This window comes from Egretta garzetta, unplaced genomic scaffold (genome assembly GCF_000687185.1).
Source record: "Egretta garzetta isolate BGI_Z169 unplaced genomic scaffold, ASM68718v1 scaffold13, whole genome shotgun sequence".
In the NCBI taxonomy this organism is placed as follows: domain Eukaryota; kingdom Metazoa; phylum Chordata; class Aves; order Pelecaniformes; family Ardeidae; genus Egretta; species Egretta garzetta.
Genome location: NW_009259239.1, coordinates 2,126,557 through 2,133,560, shown reverse-complemented (window position 1 = coordinate 2,133,560; position 7,004 = coordinate 2,126,557).

Genomic DNA, 7,004 nt, shown 5'->3' with positions numbered 1-7,004 from the left:
CCGAAAAATTTCACCACTAAGAAGTGTAATACTTCAGGATGAAAGATATTCTCTAACTGCGATACACCATGTCATAAATCAGCTTTTAGAATATAGGATGTAGAACTAGCTGGCATTTGGGCCTAAAAATGATAGAAAGTTATAAATACTTAAAATGCAATGTTTTACTTAAACAGGCGCACATATTGAATTTACCTTACTAAACATGCATTGCAGAAGGCCCAGTATGCTACAGAATGAGGGTAAGTAGCCACTGGAATGGGGTAGTTGTTGCATTTTCACTCACTTGAAGTAGTTAAATGGAGATGATACATCTTACCACCACCACCAGCAACTGTGAGCAGGAATCGTTCAGTGAAATTCCAAGGCTTATGTTACGTAGGAGGCCAGCCAGGATCATCGTAATGATCCCTTCTGGTTTTAAAACTTCTGAATACTATACGTAATCCCTGTAATTAATCTAGCTCCATAGGCTTCTGTTTACAAGTCAGTTATTTTGGCTGTCTGTATCAGGAGAAATAACTAGTTGCAGCCAGTCAGGGTTTATTGAAAGTAGGGAATTACTATTTGGAGTGAAGTTTGTTTCTAAAAAGCCTGCTGTATAAGCCTATGCTCTTTGGAAACACCGAAGTTGATCTCTATGACACATCCTATTTGCCGAAAGTTTACGGTAGATTGACTCATGCAGTTTTATGTTGTGCTCTGTTTAAAATATATTTTTTTTTGGTTGAGTGGTAGCTGTTTCAGTGGTTACCTTTTGGTTTGATGGTTTGTTTTTACAGGGCAGAGAAAGTTTACCCAAATTACGAGCAGTTGCCAGTACTGCCTGAAGAAAAATGTCATCCTGACATTGATTTCTTTGGGGAATGAATCATGCAGCTATATAACTTTTAGCAATGCTGTCTGTCTAGATTTGTGATCTTTTTTCTTTCTTTTAGTACAAAGTTTGTCACTTGAAACAATGCGTGATGTCTCGTCTTAAGCATATTTATAGTTTTCCCTCAGTTTACTAACAGTTCTGTTCTGTGTGTCACTCGTGTCTGGCATATGCATCATCAGTAGTTCCATTTCAGTATAGAAACCCATAATTTCACTTTATATTTTGTCCATATGCATCATTTTTGTGGCTATGTTTTATCCATGATGGGGCATTACAAGGAGGCCTTCTTAATGATAGAAACCATAATGCGTCCCAAATATAGCACAGGATGGATAATTGTAGACAGGAGTTTAAGGGTATTTTTGGGTTTGACAATTAATGACTGCCTGCATGGAAGTTTTAATGCATTGCATCACAGAAAAAACCACCAACAGAAAACCAATGGCACATTCCTTTGGAGAGTTCCCTTGAGCTCAGCTAATCCAAAGAAAATCAAAACAGCCAAATCTTTAAATCAGCACAAACAGAAAACCTAAGTAATGAATACAGCTTATGAATTTCCTCAGGCCAGATCCTGCTCACTTAAAATGTTCCACTTAGGAGGAAAGGGCTTAGGAATCCCAGGAACAGCAAAATCAAAGCAGCAGATGTTTCTGCTCTGGTTCTAATCTCACGTAATTAGAGTAACAGATAAAACATAACTTATCATTTTCTCATCCCTGCTTTCTTTTTAGGATCACTCAGTTCCTTTGTTTCTTTTCCTCTACAACTGTGTGTCCCTGTTACTTACTATTTATCAAGCTCTGGTTGATGCAAATCTTTGGAGGTATAAAGCCATCATGCCTTTGCCGTGATGTTTAGGGGCTCTAGTCAATAAATCTCAGCTCTTGCCTGTTGTCTCCTTGAAAAAAGGCAGCTCAGCATTCAGCTTGTGCCTCCATCGCCCTCCCCACCACAGCATGGAGAGACACTGAACATGTGCCTGTCCGGTTAGGATAGCATGACGGCGGGTACGGTCATCACATCTGAGGGAGTCAGCACTGAGGACACACTGGCATCCACACGCAGGGAAAGACTCACAGTTACTGACTCATCCCCCACCACGGATCCTCCTTAAAGGAATACACGTGCTGTCTGTCAATCTCTTCCTTGTGCTAACGAGCAATAATTCATTTCCAGATCGATTAAGTCTAGAATTTTTATTTTTTTTTTTTTTTTTAAAAAGTTATCATTGAAAAGAGACCAGTTCCAGCTGGGAAACTGGCATAGGCAGCATCGAGCAGGATGCCAGTCTAAATCCACTTCCAGTGCTCATCTGTACCCTTGTGAAATTGGCTTCCCACCTCTGTGAGCAGGCACTGTGCCATCCTACTGCATGGGTACTAGGGTGGGCAGCCAAGCGATCATGCGCAGGCACTGACTGCGGGCAAGAAGGGCACCGATCCAAGCCCAGGAATGTGGACGCAACAGCATGGCTAGAGCTTCTGCACAGATTCAACAGTTAATGGACCGTGTCAACAGCATGAAGCTGGAATCACCTCTGAGATCAGCAAACAGCCTCCTCCACTGTGTGAAGTCATTTTTGTTGCCAAGGGATCAGGACATACATTGCACAAGGAAAGAAGAGGGAGGAGAGCAAGGAGAAGAGCAATTGGAGATTTTTTAATGATGGGTTGCGCATTCAAGCACTGCCTGCCTTTGCATAGTCCTTATTCTTTTGATTAGGTCATTGGTCTTTAGAAAGAAAACATCTGATCTGTGATGCAGCACTGTGGACGCTTTGCATGGCAAATCTCTTTTGTGCTATAAAGCCAAGGATCAGTTAATACTAGAGGTAATCTCTTACCATTAACCCAGGTCCTCACAAGTTCAGGTTTATTCTTAACTGCTGCTGCTGGATATAGCCCAAGGGGTAAGACCTCTCCGCCACAGCGTAGGACAAAAACCTGCCAGGGTCTACTGTTCCCTCGCAGCACATGCTGATCTGACCAAACGGCAAGCGCCTGTCAGATTGTGGCAATTTCCTGTCCCTTAGACTGAAAATGACTGTGAGCCCGTAATAAAGTTGGAATCTCCAGAACCCTTGGAGAAATGACAATGCTACATAATGTTTTACTGATGGTGTTGGACATAGTCCGATGCTGTCCTTGGAGCTGATTTAATGTTACTTCTAAACTCATAAATTCTTTTGAAGTCTTATGAACTCATAAAAGCCCGCACATTAAACAAAACCATGCACCAATTTTTGGTGATGAGAAATACTGTGCTGATTTATGAGCCTTCCTTCTATACCTACTCTTATATTGCTGCAACCAGAGAGCAGGTAGATTAAAAAGCAAAGCACCAAGCAGGTGCCACTTCCTATGCGGGGATGAGAGAAACAAAAACTTGAAGTTTGGTGGAAACCTGCCTTGGGGAAAAATGCTAAAAACTCAGTGGTTCTCAACAGTTCCCATTAATGGCAAGGTAATTACTATTCAGAAATCTTTTTATAAGCCCTGTAGCTCAGTTTTTACCTTGCCAGGGGTGGCTCAGCAGTGGTTCCAAATGATGTGAATTACTCCAAATGGCAGAAGTCACAGCAGTCCTTTTATTCAGTCTGTGCTAGTGCTGTACTTTTTATGTTAAACTACTGTTAAAATAAAACCCAGCCACAATGACACCATATGGTATACCTAAGCAAGTATCCACAATTCAGAGACATGCATATGAAGTGGGGACTGGAATCCAGCCTTCCAGTTTCCAAATCACAGGTCAAAAGTTCCAGAGGTACTAGCAAGAATCAGAATTGAGCAGAAAAATACCTTCATTTTTTATCATTCTTCATCACACAAAACTTGAAGTTGTAAAAAAGTCTAATTCATTAGCAGGTTAAAAAAACCCAAACCAAACACCTTTCTGAGTATGGACTGAGTCAAGGGGTTTTTTTCCTTTGGTTTTGTTAGGCTGTCAAGCAGAAAATATGCCACCATCATCACCCTCCCTCCCCGTCACTACAAACAGTCTGGCAGACAGTAACTAGGAAGGTGGGAGAACGAGGTTCAAAACTTTCTTTTTCTTGCCAGAAAGACACCCACGCAGACATGAAACCAATGTTACAATATACGTTACACAACACTATGCACCCCCGAACATCAGGGGAGCAACTCAGGAGGTAAGATAGAGTTCACTGAGCAGGGCAGATGTCTTGAGACACGTTTGGTAGCAGGGTTCAGGCACTGACCAAGGCCAGGAGCTCTGAGAGCAGCAAGTTAGCCCCATTGAAGCAGCCACTGTCACCACTGCTGGCGTTCAATGACATGGCAAAAAAAAAAGTCTGCAATGTGTGCTTTAGACTATGCACATATTATCACACACCTATGGGCTAGGAGGGAGGTCTTCAAGCTTTCCCTGGTTTCCTGTGGATTCTTCCTTGTTCATTGTGCTTCCCTCTCTCTCACCTTCCTCACACCCTTGCCTTCCCTTTTTCCGGGATGAGCTCATAAATATTCCAGGGCAGGTAGCTGCCTACGGGTTTGTTGGGGTTTCTTTTGCAAAGTGCTGAAGAAAGTGTTAAAAGCTGTTTCACTCTGGCTCTGTTTGGAAAGTGTGCGGCAGAGTTTGAACCAAAAAAGAAGAAAAAAGAGAGAAACTAAATAATTATAAATGTATATAATCTATAAACACGCATGTTCAGCAAGAAGGTCAAATGGGTAATGAAAGGCACAGCAGCTGAATGCTAGGACCAGGAGACTAAGATCCTGTACAACTGACAGAGTTTTGTCATTGCTCTGCATGATAAACAGGTTTTATATAAAATCCACCTAGGTACCACTTACTGATGTGCATGTTTTATCCTGGGCACAAGCTCAGAATCTGCCATCTCTTGTGACTGTCTTCCACCCATCATATGGCTTTCTCCGGAGCACTCACACAGTTCACCACTTCATGGAAGGGTTGTAAGCAAGTTGGCAAGCAAAGCTGAGCTTTGCACCAATACAAGGCTTTGTACAAGGCTCTGTCAGTCTGTACTTCAAGGCCAGTGGCTTTTCTGTTCTCTTAAAAAGTGTTAAAGAGAGCAGGATCAATCTTTTTTGTTTGTCGTGGTGGGGAATATACCTGTTATCTTGGGGCAACTTGTGCACAACTTTGCTGCTAATCCCTACTATAAACTTAGAAAGCAAACTCAGAAGACTGCATGATAGTGCAGTCCATTTCAGTTCACAGCAGTGTGTTTAGGTCTGTTTCTAAATATAAATACATTCATTAGCCATGTAATCCTCTGTTTAATTGCTTGCATGATTTTTCTTTTTTTTTTTTTTTAAGAGAGGAGCCTCAAACCAGAATGGGAAGGGCATAACTGGGCAGGACAGAAGTGTGATTCCAGGCACAACATTACATTTGGTCCCTATTTCTGCAGCCCAAAAAAACAAGTCTCCGAAGAGCACCGGGGATGTTAAAATTCCAGAGCCAGAACTAAGCTCTGTGTCTCAAGACGTGATGCGATCTCTAGGAGGAGAGTGAAGGAGAACTCTAAAAGACAGAAATGTCTGAGATAAGAATGTAAAAATCCGAGGCTGGGTACATGCCCATAATCTCTCATGCGTAAACAAACAGTTAAATTTGTGTCAAGGAGCAGCATGTTCAGTTTTCTGAAGAAGACATGTTTCCCAGAAGGAATTACATAAATATTTATGAAAATGAAGCAGGAAATATTTTCCCAGGGTAGGACACTGTTCAGCACTGCATCAGGTCAGCAGAAGCCGGGGTTTATTTTGTCAGTCTTCCCTTGGAACTGAATCATTACCCTCTTGTTTGCAAAAATCTGTTCTGACACAGGAAGAGGCTGCACTTAGATAAACACAATTACAAACCACACCGAGTATTTCACTTTCTATCACATCTCTGAATGCATATGTGAATGCCTTACTTTTTTGGACAGCTTCTCCAAGTGATTGCATGGAACACAATAGCCATAGGTATCTGTCTCGGGCCTCTCAGGAAGGCTGATGCCGTATGAGTAAAGTCGAAGGCATCTTCAGTAGAATTGATAGCCTGCAAGGCTAACTGTCAGAGAAGTATTCTCAATGAAAGAGTTCACAATAAAAGTGCTTATAACACGTTCACTGTGGGTCAGTAAATTATTGCAAAATGCAAAAGTTAGAAAAGCAAAGTTGTAATGCAGTGCTACCTGAGTGAGCAGAAGTTACACACTACTGAGGTCTGTTTAAAAAATGGGGTACAGGGTTCAGTACTGCACCTCATAAAGTGTCCAGCAGCTCTCTGAATCTGTGGTCTGCAACCCAAGCTCCTCCTGATATTCTGGTGCTGACCAGCCCTTCTGCTCCCTGGGCACCAGTTGTCTCCAAATCCCTCCTGACTTGCAGCAGATACTTCCAGCTGGAATCTGGGTCAGCTTTTCTGTTTAAGGGCTAAAAGCTGAGGGGGCAGGAGTGGGAAAGGAGAGGTAGGAGTATCCCAAGAAGGGGTTGTAAGCTCTGAAGCAGACCTAAGGTTCTTCTAGAGTGCCAGCCCTGTGTCAGACCAGGGAACATGCACACCCATCCCTCAAGGTACCCAACTCAACAGAGAGTCAAACCCACTAGCAGAAAACCAAGGAGATCTTAGTTGCTAGGGGCACATATATTTCTACACTGCTGAGGCTGATGAAGCCCCTCAAATATCCAACAGGAATCACCTAAAATCATTAGAGTCCTACAAGCACTGTTTACTGAACATAGAAGCAAGGAGATTTTGGAGAATTTTGTCCTTAGTTTGGACTTCTTTTTGTCAGTTATTTGCAGGCATATCAAGGTCTAGTCATTGTTTATATCTTACTCAGAGGAACAACAACTGGTGGAAACTGTGTTTACAGGCTTGAGTAGTCATTGCGTGGTGTCAAAACCAAAAATGACATTTTACATAATAGCCCTAGGATTACTTCCCTCCCTACACTTGGCAAACCACATGTTACTACTTTTCCTCTTCCATTCTCTCTAAGCTTAGCCACCATGACTGATGTATCCAGTATGACAGGCTGAAAGACTCCAAATTGTCATGACCTCTGATACCAGGAGAACTGAAACTGTCTAGGATCCCAAAGCAGAGAAATATTGTACCATTTTTCTTTTACTTCAGATGCCCC